The sequence below is a fragment of the Beta vulgaris genome, chromosome 9 (genome assembly GCF_026745355.1).
Source record: "Beta vulgaris subsp. vulgaris cultivar EL10 chromosome 9, EL10.2, whole genome shotgun sequence".
Taxonomy (NCBI): domain Eukaryota; kingdom Viridiplantae; phylum Streptophyta; class Magnoliopsida; order Caryophyllales; family Amaranthaceae; genus Beta; species Beta vulgaris.
The window spans coordinates 39,812,117-39,830,279 of NC_079210.1; the positions used below are offsets into that span (position 1 = coordinate 39,812,117).

The following is an 18,163-nucleotide window of genomic DNA, read 5'->3' on the forward strand; positions in this document are numbered from 1 at the left end:
CATATATGTCAAGTTTGGATTATTTATCCACTTTCCACCATGGTGAAGTACAATACAAGGTGAGATATCCATACCTAACAAAGAAAAGAAAAACATAATAAACAAGCAGGACCATTTTTACGAAATTCCAGTCAATCAAACTAATGCTTCAACTTGAAAAAAGCAATTGTTTTTCTAACATATTCTAATATTTCCCATCACATGCATATTATTAATTATTAATTCAACAATAAAATTTCATGATCAACAGACAAAAGCTTTTGCCTAATTCACCCAAAAATACACTGTATAAACTTCTAATTAACCAGTTGAGAAAACAATTAGAAAGACACGACATCTCAACAAGCAACCAACATAGGATCAATTTGGAAAGAAAATCATGAAATTTAACGTAATTCGTTTTGAGCTTTCAACACCTCAACCCATAAAATTCTCTAATTTGCAGAAAATTGCGAAAACAAATTAAAGTAAAGAGTGATATAATATCTTAGCTTGAATTATTGGATAGATAATTAACCTTTAAATCCCTTCTCAATCGCAAGTGATTGATTATTTGCCCAGAAGAGTGTTTTGAAGAACAGAGAGAAATATGAAAAGTTGAACTTGTAGAAGGGTTTATGCCAAGTCAATTATTTTGGGGTTAAAATTACTCATATGTACGTGTTTTGGCTTTTGGCGTAAAAAGAAATATTATGACAATTTTTTTCAATATATAAGCTAAGGCCCAATACTATGGTTAAACTATGGTTCAATTATCAGTAATATGGATTGAGTACCTAAAAGGTGAAAAAAAAAAAAAGGATTACCTAAATGATGAAAAAGTTAAAAGGTTAGTCCCTAACTATATTCTTAACTCAGTAATTTATTGCAGTAAACATTAATTAGTAATAACAAGCACCAGTGGTCTAGTGGTAGAATAGTACCCTGCCACGGTACAGACCCGGGTTCGATTCCCGGCTGGTGCATATCTTATCAATCAAGCTGTGATGAAATTCGCGCATATCGTGGCAGGTTGGGTCCGCCAAAATTTGTCTGAATCAGATGAATCTAAAGCGCATTTGAGCTTGTTTTCACGTTTTAGTGAGGGTATTTTTTTTAATTCATTACCCTTTTTGCTTGAATTTCCTGTGTAATACTTGTGTTTTATAAGGAAAGGGGACATGGGTATTTGAAGGTAAGTATTTTCCTTCCTCAAATTTCATGGATGTAAAAACGTGAGATCAAACGCGAATTCATTGAGATCTATCATAAAAGCTAGACCAGTACTATAAAGACGCGCAAGGAGATTGATAGTTAAGGGGGACTCTAATGACATTGCGAATGTATCGCAATTTTGGATTCGTAGTAAACCCACTGCTGTTCAAAACTTCCCACATAGGGTGAGTGAGTTTTTTTTTTTTTTTTTTTTTTTTTTTGACAACGAGGAAATTTGCATTAATAAAAAGTTAGAGTACAACCTAAAGGTAATACTACCAAACGAAACAAAAACAAGAAACAACTAACGGTAAGAAAAACAACACTAATTCGTACAAACAACTTAACATAAACACTAACTAGTAACAGTCCAGTCCGAATAAAGTATGTCATGAGCGATGAGGAGTGAAGTAGGAGATGATAGGAAATCTGTTGAAATACACAACTCTGTCGATCTTCAGAAAGAAATTGTCGTACAACTGCTAGTAGACCCCAAAGTCCACTAGGCACGAAATCCCAAGGTCCTTGACGAGCCTCTTGGGATTCTCCTGATGCAACGAACCAAGAAGTCACGTTCAAGCGTGACTCCGAACCCTGCTGCGAGGGTCTTCGAAAATCAGTCACATTAGACTGAAACCCGAAAAACGAGGTGGAGGTCTTGACGTGCCCACAAGATGCGTTTTTTAGGTGTGATGACACATGAGGTCATCACGAGAATTTGGGGCGAAACTACGCCCCACTGACAGATCCTAAGATCGAAAATGACAATCCCAAAGCCAGAAGACCGACGATCAACAGATCGAAAATAAGCAAACATGAAAGTAATGAAAACAGAAACTACCACCCGACACATAGAGTCACGCCGGCAAAAACACACCGTCAAAGAACCTATACCGTACGCTTCCTAGGCACGCTAAACTAACTAACTCCAACTAAGACTAGTGGGGGGACGGGAAGGGAACACTCGACTACACCTAATCCTAACCAGGGGACGGGGAAGGGGAAACTGAGACTAAAACGACCTTGATAGGGGGGACCGGGAAGGGGAGACTTTTGACCGGGGAAGCGGGGGAGTTGACTACGCCGACGAGCCAAAAAGGGAAGGTGGGAGACACTAAAGGAAGAGGAAACAACCACGAAAGGGGAGGAAAATAACGAGAACTCACGAAACAGGGGAGGGGGGATCGCTCAAAGACACAGGGACGACGACAGACTGGAGAAACGACGACTAACTAGGGAATCCAGACGCGTGAGCAAAGGTGGGCGGTGGAGAACTCGAAAGGAACCGGCGACGAGGGGAAAGGAAATCGGCACCCGAAACCAACCCGAAACTATCGAAAGCTCGTCGCGGAAAGGAACGACGAACTAAACGGAAAAGCGACGGAAAAGATAAAAAAACCAAAGGGAAAACATAAGGGAAACTCGCCGGAGACCCGCCGGAGACCTGTGCGGCGCCGGATCTCCGGCGAGTTCTAGGGTTAAGAGGGTTGAGTTTGTGTTTTGGTAGAGAGAAGGCAGAGAAACTTTTTTAGAGAGAGAAGCTTTTACCAATAGTGACCAATATTACAAGTCCTTATGAGGCTTCTTAGAACTCCATAGGGTGAGTGAGTTGATTCATGAAGAAAGTTAGAATGCAGAGCTTTTAAAAGAATTTTTTCTAGAGGATATACGAAGTCACTGCTATTCTAAAAATTGCAGTCTTCTGTGTGGAGAAGAGGATGTTTGGGCTTTGGCATTACTCCAAGGATGCGAATTTCACGGTTCAGAGTGCGTGCAATATGTTGGTTACGGATTACGCTCATGCTAAAGGTGGATGAATTTGGTAGCAGAGATTTTCTAGAGTGGTGTGTCTCCCTTATGTTGGAACACAAGGTGACACTCAAGAAGGGGGGTTGAATTGAGTGGTGAAATCTAATCGATTTTTGCAAAATCTCTTTTATGGCACTGTGCCAAACACTCGTAAATCGCTGATTTGAATTTGCGTAAACTAAAACTTAAAGTATATAAAATTTGATACGCAAACACAAGAAATAACGTGGTTCAATATCACCTCTGAGATCTACGTCCACACGAAACAAAACTCTTTATTTTTTTTGAATCCTAACATATCAACCTCTTGATACAATAAGACTCCATCAGATCACTACTAACCCTAGTAGTGTTAACCAACCCTTAACTCTAAGAGTTGACACTCTCTCTAATAGTGAAATTATAGAAAGAAAGAATCCTCAAACGTGTGCTTCTTATTCAAGCAATTAAAGGACCATCACAATCTTATAATAGTTACTTGAAACTGACTTGACAGTACTATGCTCAGTGCCTTAAGAAATTGTTTTCAGCTCTTAATAATTCTGATTTTTCTCTCTGAAAACGTGAGATTTAAAAGTGAATTATAAAACCCTTTTATAGTACATGGCTTGGACGAAAGTCCTTTAAAATATATTTATCTTTTACTCCTTAATTTAAGGGATAAAACTTTCCTTTTTAGAAAAACAAACTTTATCCTTTTTGTCATCTTTATCTTTAATTCTAAAAAGATAAGTTTTCCTTAAATCAATGTTTATCTTATATTTTGACTAACCAATAGATTTTCTTTTTATCTCAAACTCTTTTATTATCTCAAATTCTTTTATAAAATCTATATTAGAAAATCTGATTTTATAAAACTATTTTTACACGTTTTATCAAAACACGGTTTTTTTATCAAAACACGTTTTACTTAAAAAATCTTTTACAAAAACGTTTTTATTTAAAACACGATTTTTATCAAAACACGTTTTACTTAAAAAATCTTTTATAAAAACGTTTTTATTTAAAACTCCGTTTTGTTTCGAAAATTAATTTTCTTTTATATAAACGTATAATATTAATACAATTATTTATTTTCTTAACTCTAAGAAAATAATAATTACATTAATTTTATATTTCTATATTCAGCACATAGCATATCAGTTAGTTCATGTACATTACATTTTTACATAAAGTAACTATACTTAGGAATATAAATTTGGACTTCAATCTTGATTCTTCACTTCTTCAAAGTCTTAATTTGTTTATTCCTTTCTCAATCATCTGTTGCAAACTTTCATGCTATAACATTTTATATTAATTTTTATCATCAAAACATAACATGTATATGCACAACAAATTCCTCCTTTTCGATGATGACAAACCATAAATATAATATTGTTAATTAATGACTTTTTCCCCCTCAAAGTATGCATTCCTCCTTAACATGCACATTAATCACATTAGGGAAAGTAACATAATATCATTCACATACTTTCACAAGCAACATGATAACCAAGATAATTTCATTTAAAAGTCTAAGTATTATACCCATCTTCCCCCTTTTGACATTATCAAAAAGGAGAGTATCAACATGTTTAGCGAGTCAAAGTGAGATATAGTTAGCAAAATAATTCAAGTAGCTCAAGCAATAAATACTAAGGATGTTGGTGCTATGTCATGACCCAGCTCACAATCCGAAGTCATTACGCAAAAATATATAATCCAACTCACAATCCGAATTTATGAAGCAAGAAATAATCATGACGGATCATGGTTGATAGCTAAGAATGTAATATGAATATAGGTAATGCAAGCTTGAAGATTTGAAATGGCAATTGGCTCAACAAGTGCTTAAATCCTTTTTTTTCACTGTGGCACTGTGTGTGGCACTGTGCCACTAAACAGTCTATTCCCTTTCCAATATAATAATCTTCGAATATACTGGAATTCAAAATGATGACCTTCAAAACTTTGATAATAACTTTTTTCTCATCTGTGAATTTAACTCTAAGATTTATCTAACACAAGTGTCTTACTCTCCTTTTCTTCTTCTTCTTCTTCTTCTTCTTCTTCTTCTTCTTCTTCTTCTTCTTCTTCTTCTTCTTTTTTACAAAAGAGAGTCAAACCATACAATATTACTAGAGTCAATCAATAAGAGTTCAAAGGTGAAATAATTAAGTTAATTCGAACCTCATTTTCTTCTAGATAATCTCTTGGCACTGTGCCCTGCACAGTGTGAAACAGTTGTTTCATTCTTTCAAGCATTAGTGTTTCTTCCAACCTTTTCATGTTCCCCCTTAACTAATGCGTCTTCTTTCACCATCTTATCAATATGTCTATGCTCCATATACCATGAATCAAGATTAAAAGCACTTGTTGAACTTTGGATGAATGTTGTAAGAAAAGAAGGATAATAATAGGGAAATGAAGATAAGGTGGGATATATGAAAGAAAGAAATAATGAGGCACAAATGGCAAACTCATAAATAAAAAATCAGAATATTTGGCTAAAAATCAAGCTTGATATAAAAGAAATAATTTGCATTTCATAGCTCAAAAATTCGGCAACTTAGGATCATATAGCTTATTAGTTCGACAACTTAGGATCATGACATTAGGACAACATCATTAGACCATTACGAGTCCTTTTTATATCAAGTGGACCTTTACTCACAAAGCTTCACAAAAACACGTATCAACACTCTAATTAACATATTTAAAGGAGGACAACATGCATAATACTCAACTAATTTCCTGAAATTAATCCCAAAGTCATAAATTACCTTGTAAAACATTCATGCCTGAAATTCAACATAATTACCTTGATCGATCACACAATTGTGGTATGCTTAACAAATTATTTTTCAAACCACTTACCAACATCACATTCTCTATGGAGTGTGTTAGGGATTTGTTGACGTTTCAAATACCAATTATTTATCCCTTTTTGTTATCGCCAAATGTAACACACCCTCCATGGTAGGCTACTAGTGAGAGGAATTGAGATTTATCACTAGTCATATGTCTTGAGCAGCCTTTGTCAAGATACCATAGGCTGCTTCCTCTCACATTTGCCTGCAAAAAAATCACTTGTTAGTTTTAGGAACCCATAAATCTGCTTGGGTTCCTTTTTCTTTCGTTGAGCGTCTAGTATGTCTTTCCTAACCCATATTTGAGTCACATGTTTAACATTCTTTGCAATTCATTTTTTCTTTATGTTCCAGTCATCAATTAGGTGACCATTATTTCCACAAAAGTTGCAAATTAGATATTCAGGTAGATCCACGTATTTTCTCTTTCGAAAATCTCTTCGAAGGTTCTAGCACTGTGTCGTACACTGTGTGCCTGACTCGTATAACCTAAACCAATTTTGTTCACATTGTTTGTGGTGCTAGTTAAGTGATTTAGGGCATTTAGTCCATTAGTCCATTTTTCATGCATCCTTCGAGCAGTAGATAGTTGTGATTCTAAGGCTTTGACTGAGTTATTTAAATCACTACTTCTTTTTCTCGAATTTTCTAAATCTCTTTTAACTTTATCAATTTCTTCACTTAACTTAGCATCACTGGGCAGCATTAGTGGAACACTAGTCGATTTATATCTTGAACTCTTAAGTTCAACTAACTCATGATTTGATGATTCAATTTGTTTTTCAAGACTCGTTTTTTCAGCTTCTAATATAATGTATGGCACTGTGCCATTTATATATGATGTCATCAGCAAGAGATTTTTCATATCTTAGTGCGTTTACCTCAGTGTCTTTCTCTTCAATTATTTTCTCTCGTTCATCATTATTTTTCATCAGTATCTTATAGTCTTTTAATAGATCTTTATATTCAAGTTCCGACCCAATCTTTTGCTTAGTTAAAATTTTCACTTCTTTTTTCATGATTGAAAAATCATCATTCATTTCTTGACAATCATCAATGATATTTTCAAGCAAAGTAACAAGTTGGTTTTTTGATAAAAGATGAATTGAAGGTTTTAGAGAAAGAAGACTTACCTCATTATCTTCAGTTTCATCTTGGGAGTTTGAACTTTTCGCCATTAAACACAAGCTTGAGTCGTCCTGGCACTGTGCCATTCTCTGTGATGTCTGTACAACATTCAAACACAATTTTGTTTCATGGCACTGTGCCTCTGACTGTTCTTCGTCAGAAACCGAATCTCCCCAAACGATAGCTATCATAGCTTTTTTAAATTCTTTCTTGGATTGCTCCCTTCTTTCTTTAGGCTTCTCATCATGCCATAAGGAACATTCCTTTATCCTGTGATCGTACTCACCACACTTGAAACAACCAGAATTAGTAGCACTTTTCTTAAAGTTAGAGGTAGTGCTCTTACCTTTAAAATTTTCATCTAATCTAGGATTGTTGTTTTTGTTCTTTTTGAGAAAATTTTTAAATCTCCTTGTAAGAAAATCAATATCATCATCACTATCACTATTTTCAATTTTCAATTCAGTTCTCAAGGCTATACCTTTACTTTTTGGTTCATTAGTTTTCGAATCTAAGACAAGTTCATGAGTCATTAATTATCCAATAGGTTGTTCTAGTGAGAGTAATTTTGTTAGATCTTTAGCCTCTTGAATAGCAGTGATTTTGGGAAGCCATTTATTGGTTAAATTTCTTAACACTTTTCTAACTAAATCTTCAGAAGAATAGATTTTTCCTAGCGAGCGTTGTTCATTAGTTATTAGTGTGAATCTGGTAAACTTCTCTTTAATAGATTCGTCTTTATTCATAGTGAACAGTTCATATTGTTGGACTAGTAAATCTATCCTAGATTGTTTTACCTCATTCGTACCTTCATGGGCCAGCTCCAGTGTGTCCCATATTTCCTTAGCAGTAGTACATGCCGAAATTCTTGAATATTCATCAGGTCCAATTCCACATTGGAGAATACTCATAGCTTTGACATTTTTTTCGGCTTTTGTATAGTCGACTGAATTGTAGTCATCTTCATCCTTATCGACCATCTTTCCTTCAGCATCTTTGACTTGGATAAGAATAGGTCCAGTTCTTATGATTCTCCAGCATTCAAAATCTAAACCTTAAATGTAAATCCTCATCCTTGTCTTCCACCATCTGTAATCCTTTCCATTGAAAGTAGGACACCTGGCTGGAGTGCCTGTCGCGAGAGTCATCTTGCATATTCATGGTTTCTATTCTCTAGAGATTAGTCTTACGAGAATAGTCTGCTCTGATACCACTTGTTGGAACACAAGGTGACACTCAAGAAGGGGGGGTTGAATTGAGTGGTGAAATCTAATCGATTTTTACAAAATCTCTTTTATGGCACTATGCCTGGCACTGTGCCAAACACTCGTAAATCGCTGACTTGAATTTTGTGTAACCAAAACTTAAAGTATTTGAAATTTGATATGCAAACACAATAAATAACGTGGTTCAATCTCACCTCTGAGATCTACGTCCACACGAAACAAAACTCTTTATTTCTTTGAATCCTAAAATATAAACCTCTTGATACAATAAGACTCCCTCACTACTAACCCTAGTAGTGCTAAACAACCCTTAACTCTAAGAGTTGACACTCTCCATAATAGTGAAATTACAAAAAGAAAGAATCCTCAAACGTGTGCTTCTTATTCAAGCAATTAGAGGACAATTACAATCGTATAATAGTTACTTGAAACTGACTCGACAGTGCTATGCTCAGTGCCTTAGGAAATTGTTTTCAGCTCTTAATATTTGTGATTTTTCTCTCTGAAAACGTGAGATTCAAAAGTGAATTATAAAACCCTTTTATAGTACATGGCTTGGACGAAAGTCCTTCAAAATATATTTATCTTTTACTCCTTAATTCAAGGGATAAAACTTTCCTTTTTAGAAAAACAAACTTTATCCTTTTTTCATCTTTATCTTTAATTCTAAAAAGATAAGTTTTCCTTAAATCAATATTTATCTTATATTTTGACTAACCAATAGCTTTTCTTTTTATCTCAAACTCTTTTATTATCTCAAATTCTTTTTCCAAATTCTATATTAGAAAATTTGATTTTATAAAACTATTTTTACACGTTTTATCAAAACACAGTTTTTATCAAAACACGTTTTACTTAAAAAAATCTTTTACAAAAACGTTTTTATTTAAAACACGATTTTTATCAAAACACGTTTTACATAAAAAATCATTTACAAAAATGCTTTTATTTAAAACTCTGGTTTATTTCGAAAATTAATTTACTTTTATATAGACATATAATATTAATACAATTATTTATTTTCTTAACTCTAAGAAAATAATAATTACATTAATTTTATATTTCTTTACTCAGCACATAGCATATCACTTAGTTCAAGTACATTACATTTTTACATAAAGTAACTATACTTAGGAATATAAACTTGGACTTCAATCTTGATTCTTCACTTCTTCAAAGTCTTCATTTGTTTATTCCTTTCTCAATCATCTGTTGTAAACTTTCATGCTATAACATATTATATTAATTTTCATCATCAAAACACAACATTTATATGCCTCAAGATTCACTTACTATTTCAGTTTGTACGGTAGCTTGAGAGTCCGCATTTAGTATTGGAGGAAAGACAATCTCCCCTAATCGTAGCTCTTTGAAGTCAAAAACTGTTCAAGATTGGCGTCGTGAAGAGCATAGCATTGCTCTTGATTTCGATCATGATTCAAAATCTTGTGATGAGGCGATAAATGAAGACGATGATGATGAGAGTGATGCAACTAGCTTCTTTGATTAGGTGATATATTTTATTTTTTTTTATTTTTTTTCAATTCTTTTGATCACTGTTGTATTTGATCATTTCTCATTCTCTACCTCTCATCTCTTATCTTCTCTTTTTGTCTCATAACAACTCTTATAATTATTTCATCATGATGTTAGATCTAAAGGAAGAAGTAAGTGTATACTTGTATTTATGTCACTTGTTTAAAAATAAAAATAAATCTGTAGTAGAAGTAAGGAGTAAATGCAGTGAAAATTGGAGTTGTTTGTGTCATTTTATGTTTTACAGCAGTGCTCGGTTTCGGAATCCCAAAGTAGTAGCAATGAACTGAAGAGATGTACTGATTGTCAAACTACTGCTACTCCTTTGTGGAGAAGAGATATCTCTGTAATGGCCTTGTACAACTTTATGTAATGTTCTACAATATCAAGATTGTATTCAATGCATCAAATTTTAATACTTCCTCCGTTTTTTTAGATGTTACACTTTCCTTAAATTGCATGTTACAAATTAGATGTTACACTTTTTTTTTTTCCTATTTTAGTAAGTTTTGCCTAGTGAAATGTCCAACTTACCCTTGCTAACTACAAATTTAAAAATTAAAACCCCCTTGATCTAACCTATTAAAACATTAACTAATCTAATCAAATTTTAACAATTCCCATCAAAATATAAACCCCCAACTACCTTTCCATCTTCCCCATCATCATTTATTGCATCCAACCCCCCAACTTCTTCACACTAATTCATCTCACCCCCATTAATGTTCTTCCCCAATTCCCAACCCTAATTCGACGAACTTCCACTCCCTATCAAAACTTCATCTTTTCTCCCCCACTTTCATTTCCCCTCTTCTGATCTACTGTTTCTCTCTCTACTGAACTTGAATTTCTCTCTTCACTTCCTCCTCAAATCTCCTCTTAAACTTTCAAATTCTTCTTTCATCTCTTGAAATCCTCACTCTCATCCCTATAATTCATCTTCAACTGCTTAAAAAACCTTGTTTCCGGTTTTCAGAAGAAAAAAAACCTTCAAAAACCGCCGAAGATGTATGTTCCTAATCTTCAACCCCTTGTTAATGGGTTGTTCCAAACTAATGACGCTGATGAATCTGATAGCATCCGCGAGTTGATGCATGCATTTGAGTCGAGGTCTCCTTGGCCAATAAGGCTTTTTGATAGTGGAGACGCAAAGCATTTGCTTCTTCCTTATGCCTTTAAGGCTTTGGGTGTGGTGGTTGATGAATTTTACCTGGTTACTAGGTTACCTAGGGAATTATGTCCCTCTTCTTCCAATCCTCAAATTCTGAGTCCCTTAAATGAGCAGATCCTGGACCTTAGACCAATTTCACAAAGGTTGAGGCCTAGATCGAAGGTTGAGGAAGATGGGGACGTGAAAAAAGGTAAGGTTATGTAGTGTTCTACTCATGAGATTATATGCGCCCTAAGGGCTCCGGCTTTTTACTATGTTTCAAAGAAAGGTAAGGTTCAAGAGGTGAAGGGGAAGGAGAAGGAACTTATGGGGTCAAAGAGGAAGTTGAAGTTGGGTGAGGCTGAGGTCCCTGGGAAGAGGAAAAGTGAGTGTTTGGGTTGCAGTGCTACGGCCTTCAACGATCTACGACGAAAAAGGCACAACGTATGCGATGTATGTGGAGACTGATGGGGGGTTCAAGGTTTTTGATGTGGTTGAAGACTTTGTTGGATTCTGAGGAGGCTGATGAGGATCAGCTTGAAATACCTTTGAGCCCCTGCATAAGCTCAGAACTTGATCCTGATTTCTATTGCTTCCTAATCAGGCGTAAAGCTAATGATTTGAGTCCTTGAGGTTCTATCATCCTAACTCCATTTAATTACATATTGTTTTGGTGCATGTTTACTTAGTGAATTGAGTCCTGTTCATTATTTTGTTGTTGTGGGTTGGATAAAATTTATCCTTGCCTAAAACTGTTGTGTTGTCTATTATGCTTGGTTGCCTGTTGGTGTTGGTTGGCTGCCTAATATTGTTATGGTGCCTATTTTTGTGTGTTTGGTATGTGGCAAATTGTTGGATATAGCTTCATTATGTTGCCTACTGTTTTGGGTTGCCTATTGAGTTGGTTGAATATATTTTTGGCTGCCTAATACTGTTGTGTTGTCTGTTATGCTTGGTTGCCTGTTGGTGTTGGTTGGTTGCCTAATATTGTTATGATGCCTTTTTTTGTGTGGTTGGTATGTGGAAAAAAATGTTGGATATTGCTTCATGTTGCCTACTGTTTTGGGTTGCCTATTGAGTTGGTTGGATATATTTTTGGTTGCCTTAAACTATTATGTTGTCTATTATGCTTAGTTGGCTGTTGGTGTTGGTTGACTGCCTAATATTGTTATGATGCCTATTTTTGTGTGGTTGGTATGTGGAAAAATGTTGGATATTGCTTCATATAGCCTACTGTTTTGGGTTGCCTATTGAGTTGGTTGGATTGGAGGTTGGAGGGTGAAAATTTGGCTAATGATGTAATTACTCATGCCTGGTTTGATGAGTTATGTCAGTCCCCCACTGCTAAGTCAATTGAGTCTCTGTTGGTGGTAACCTGAGTCCCTATTTTTTAAAAAATAATTATAATCCAGATGATGAAGGGACTCATGCTTTGGGCTTGAGGAGCATTAGATAATTTGCTCCTTATTGGTGTTAAACCAATAAGTTCAGGTTTGAAATCATCTACTGCTTCTTCAATGAGCCATGCAATTATACCTGATGGATTTAATAAAACACACAAGTCACTTTAAACTTGTTGACATGCAAAAAATAAACATAACCCTACATACTTTACTTCAATAATTGTTGCATAACTGCTTATACAAATCAGTCCTTCAAAATGTAGATAACACTTGAATAAATAAACAAAAACCTCCCAAAAAACTACTGGTTTGCTTAGAAGTGTTGCTTCATCTAGTCCATAAGCTTAAACAAAAGTGTTGTAACTTCTATACCCGTGTATTTGTCTTGTTATATACCAGAAAGTTGCTCCCCATTCTGTTTCTTCATACACAGCATCATTATGTGCAAAAAAAGTAGCCACATCTTCTGCCCATTCTAGGCTTTATGTGCATCTAAATAGTCAAATGCTTCACCTACATTCACAAACCTCTCATTCAAATAAGCAACTGCCTCTTCTATCAGTTCTTGCTCAACTTCAACATTCTTTGGAAGTAATCCCTGTCTCTCTAGCTTTCTTTTTGCATGGTGTGGGTTCTTATAATTGTTCCCCCCTTTGCACTTTAGTATTTCTACCATAACATATTGTAATTGGAACCAAGTAGACTTTAATACTTCTGGATCAAAGAAATCATAACAGTCCTGCACTCTTAAAATCAATTCATCTAGATTTTTAAGAAATGATTGATATTGTAGTGCTTGAATTGCTCTAAGAAATCCCAAGTCTAACACATTTAAGTCAGGAGACTGAGGTGGTTGATTGATTAATTCAATGTTGAACCCATTTTGAGTTGTTGCTGTCCTAAATGTTAGGTCATCTACATGAATGTGAGGTCTTGTATTGTCTTGCTGTATGTATACACTAATAGAAAAAGGTCGATTTTTGTCGGACCTGGGAACCCTATTTGCGTCAGACTTGGGTCCAACGGCACAGGTCTCGATGCAGATGACCTAGAACTGATATGCGTCGTATGTTGCTACGACGCAAATATTTTATCTATTTTGTCGCACGTTGTATACGGTGCGACGCAAATTGGTCTTCCCAGCCCGTACAAACTACAGGATATAAAGGGATATAAGGGAAATTTGCGTCGCACATAGCATGGGGTGCGACGCAAATCAATCATCTGCGTTGCACCTTGCGCCATGTGCGACGCAAATGACCAAATGTTAAAAATTGTAAAAATGCAGTTCAAAGCATGAATGCTTTAGTACTGCATTCGAGGAAAAAGAAACGGGACAGAAATTAAAAGAACCAGATCTAACCAGTGAAACCAATGACGATAATTAAAAAATGAGATAATAATTAAACCAGATCTAACATACAACAAAACACAAGATCTAACAGTGTAAAATGAAATTAAACGAGATAATAATAACCAGTGAACCTCAAGGGTACAAATTGTCTTGCGTCGATTAAGAAACGAAAAAATTCTAACAAATATCAAAAATAAAAAATTCAGATCTAACATACAACAAAAAAACGAAATTATAAACTAAACCTAAAAGAAAACCAGATCTAACAGGCAGAAATTTTACTAAATATATTTTTTTTTAAAAATACAAATCGCCGAAAAACCAGATCTCGTTCTTCAATCTCGTTCTTCAAATCTCTTTCTTCAAATCGCCAAAAACTAAATCTAACAGAAAGTAATCTCGTTCTTCTTCAAATCTCGTTCTTCAAATTTAAAAAATAAATATAAATATGGCAAAACGAAGAAATTCGGAATAAAATTTGAACTAAAAATACCTGAGAATCGTGAAATGGAACGAACGAAATTCGCTACTCTTCTTCGAACGTTAAATTTGAGAAAGGGTTGGTTTTTTTTTCAATTTTCATTCGTTGCTTACTTCGAATGTGATGTCGTTGTTGGTGTTTAAAGCGACAGAGTTTAGAACTTGATGTGTTCGACGGAGATGGAGGGGTTTGAAGAGAAGAGAGAGAAAGAAAGAGAGAGAGTGAGAGAGAGGCGCTGAGAATTGAGAGGGAGGGAGAGGCGTGTGAGGGCTAGGGTTTCTGAAATAAAAAGGGTATAGTGGGCCTCGTGAAATAAAAAGGGTATAGTGGCCTTAATATGCGTCGCACATTGAATAGGTGCGTTGCAAATTAGGTATTTTGCAATGCACCTAAAAGACGTGAGATGCAGATAGTTTAAATTTTTTTTTTAATGTAGAAACGATTTGTGTCGCATGACTCAGGGTATCCGACGCACATTTGGCTTTTGCAACGCATGTAAGGCATGTGCGACACAAATGGGACATATCAGGTGCTTATGTAACCATGTTGTGCGTCTCACTCCTCTTTATGTGCGATGCAAATTACGTTATTGCATCGTTTTGCCTTTCATGCGACGCAAATAGGGTGACGCAAATCGTCTTTTTTCTACTAGTGATGTATTCTTTTACACACCTTCAGGCTAATTCCTCATGATGGCAGGGATGATAGTGTTGATTATCATGTCCCTCATAACTGCTAGGTTAACACTTTCAATTGCTTTTGTCACCAAAGTTCCTGCCCTTCTGTTCTTAGTTGAATATTTAGCTCTCATGCACATACTCAACAAAGGGTAGATACCAAATTTCCCATCATGTATCATCCTCCCTTTACATTCCTTAATGTCTAGATGTGGCACACATGAACATAGCTTTGATCTTTTTTTTTTTTTGTTAATTAAGGTAGTATTATTAATTTCAAACAGTTACAACCAACTTCCTCAAGGGCAAACAAACCAACTAGGTTGGACTCTTTAACCCAAGAGGAAACACCAGATTACATACTCCAGATTACAGACTACTTCAGATTCCTAAACCTAATATGATCCTCTCTAGACACTTTACTAGGCATTACACTAGTAATTCGAAGTTTCACTTCAGTTTTAACAAGTTGCATAGTACTATGAATAGTAGGAATACATTGATTCCAGTAGCTAGAAATACTACTCCTCCATGTTTGATACAGAATAGCTGCAACACCAGCAATAAACACTTATTTCTTAAACATAGAAATCTTGCTTCTTCTGATCCATCTGCATAACTGGCTCAATTCTTTTGCAGCACATTTGATTCCCATCCATTGCTTGAGGCTCCCCAAACATGTTCTACTGTATACACAATTAAAGAAAAGGTGACTGTGAGTTTCATCTTGAGAATCACATAAAAGACATAAGGTTGATCCACTGATGCGTATGTGAGCAAGCCTAGCTGTAGTCTGTAGCTTCTGTTGTATTGCTAGCCAGAATATTTAAGCATAGCTTGCATTTCAGCATTTGTATAGAATCTCTTCAATTTCTCTTTAATACCACACACTGTTCTCCAGTACCAGCTAGCTTCAAACTTTGGGACATAATCCCACCAATCATCTTCTCTAATGTATACAGCATTGACCCATTTAATCCATAGATTGTCTTGTTTGGTGGAAATAGCCCACACATATTTCCCTAAACAAGCTATATTTCATAGCTTCATATCTCTGAATCCTAAACCACCTGCTTCCTTCTTGATGCATATGTGTTCCCATGCTATTGACCCAGGTTTACTACTGAAATATTGACCACTCAAGAGGAAAGCTCTACAAGCTTTAATTACATCATTGAGTGTTCTTTGTGGGAGAAAAAACACCTGAGCCCAGTATACATGTAGACTAAGCAATACTGAATTAATCAACTGACATCTGGCCATGTATGAGAGATGCCTAGTACTCCACATTCGAATTCTTGCTATGATCTTAATTGTTAATACTTCACACTGTGCAGCAGAGATTTTCTTAGAACAAATAGGAACACCAAGGTATTTGAAAGGTAATATACTCCTTTCAAAGCCTGATGCATTAATGATCCTCTAGACATCATGTTCCTTCATTCCACATGTATACATTGCTGATTTTTGCACATTGGCCTTCTAACCATATGTATTGGAGAATAACTTAAAAGCCCCCAATAGTAGATAAAGAGAAGCATAATCACCTTTTGCAACATAAAATAAGATCATCTACAAAGCATAAATGAGTCAATCTCATGGCTTTGCACTTTGGAAGAAATTGAAACTTCTCTAATCTACTCATTTTGCATAATACCCTTGATAGGTATTCCATGCAAATCACAAAAAGGAGAGGAGAAAAGGGATCTCCTTGCCTCAAACCCCTAGATGATTTAAAAAACTCTTCCATAGAACATGGGTGTACTTATACATTCCATGACTAACTGTATGAAACATGCTGGAAACTACAAATGAATGAGCATTTCCTTCAAGAACTCCCAATTCACTGTATCATATGCTTTTTGGATGTCTATTTTCAGTATGCAGCTTGGAGGAGCCTTTTTCCTCCCATAATTTTTCACCAAATCCTGAACCACCATGATATTATGAGCTATGTATCTGCCATGAACAAAGCCTCCCTGGTTCTCCATTATTATATTTGGAAAAATTTGCCTCAACCTCCCACAGAGTACCTTTGTAACACATTTGTAAATTGTGTTACAACAATATATGGGCCTGAATTCCTTCACACTCTTAGGACACTTGACCTTAGGAATGAGTGTGATAGTGGTGGTATTTAGCTTCTTCAGTAGTTTCCCACTTTGTAATACATCTAGGACAACCATTACCACTTCTTCACCAACTATATCCCATGAATCTCTATAAAGGAAAGAATTGAATCCATCAGGACCAGGGGCTTTGTTTCCTAGAATGGAGAAGAGAGCATGCTTTACTTCCTCCACTGTGTATGGAGCTTCCGGTAAGCATTTGTGAGCTTCTGTGAGAGCAGGCCCACATTCCATAACTAGAGGTGACACAGAGTTCCTGATTTCATATGTACCAAGCAGGTCTTTATAATATGTCAAGAAGGCCTTAGTAACTTCCTTAGCATCTTTAACCCATCTACCATCAGCATCATATATACTGTAAACATGATTCTGAATTTTCCTAGCCTTGATACTTTGGTGAAAAAGAGTGGTATTTTCATCACCATTCTTAATCTACTCTATCTTGGCTTTTTGTTTCAGAAATTCAATATAAGCCTTATGTTTACAGATATAATCTTTTACAACTACTAGTTCAGCATCAGCATACAGATCTGGTGCATTAAATTTTGAGCTGCCAACATTTTGTTGTATGCAGCCACCTCTGCCACCTGTATCTCTGCAAACCTAGTTCTATTCAACTCCTTTAAACCTTTTTACACAGCTTTTAATTTCTGCAAAATCACATACATCTTAGTGCCTTGAACAGTTGAGCTCCATCCCTTCTTCACTATATCCATGAACTGTGGAGCACTCTTCCACATTGTAAAGTACCTGAAAGGCTTCACTCCAGTGTTGTCTCTTGGATACACAGTGATTAAAGCATGTGAGTGATCAAACTCACCTTCATTTTGAAAACATACCTCAGCTGAACTATAAATGTCCTGCCATCTGGAATTAGCCATCACTCTATCCAGTTTAGAGTATAATCTTCTGCTACCTTCTTGCTCATTGTTCCATGTGAACAGATTGCCCACACTCTTGATGTTAGACAATTCACATGCAGTCATGCACATTCTGATATCCCTTATCTCAATCTCTTCAACCAATGATCCTATTCTTTCCTCTGGGCTCATTACACAATTTAAATCACCACTGATAATCCAAGCTTCCTGAGTATATATACAGCTTCCTCAAATCCTCCCATAATATCTCCCTGCTTTTACTTTCATTAAAAGCATAGATAAATGTGCAGAAGAATTCAGTTCTACCACTTATGGGTTGAACAAAGCAATGGATATACTGACT

At 35.6% G+C, this 18,163-nt stretch overlaps 1 non-coding gene across 1 annotated transcript; it reads left to right on the forward strand.

Annotated features, from left to right (window-relative positions):
- The first annotated feature begins 894 nt into the window (after window positions 1–894).
- On the forward strand, window positions 895–965 carry TRNAG-GCC (transfer RNA glycine (anticodon GCC)). Its single transcript has one exon. It is a non-coding gene; the product is annotated as a tRNA-Gly (tRNA).
- Window positions 966–18,163: the final 17,198 nt, after the last annotated feature.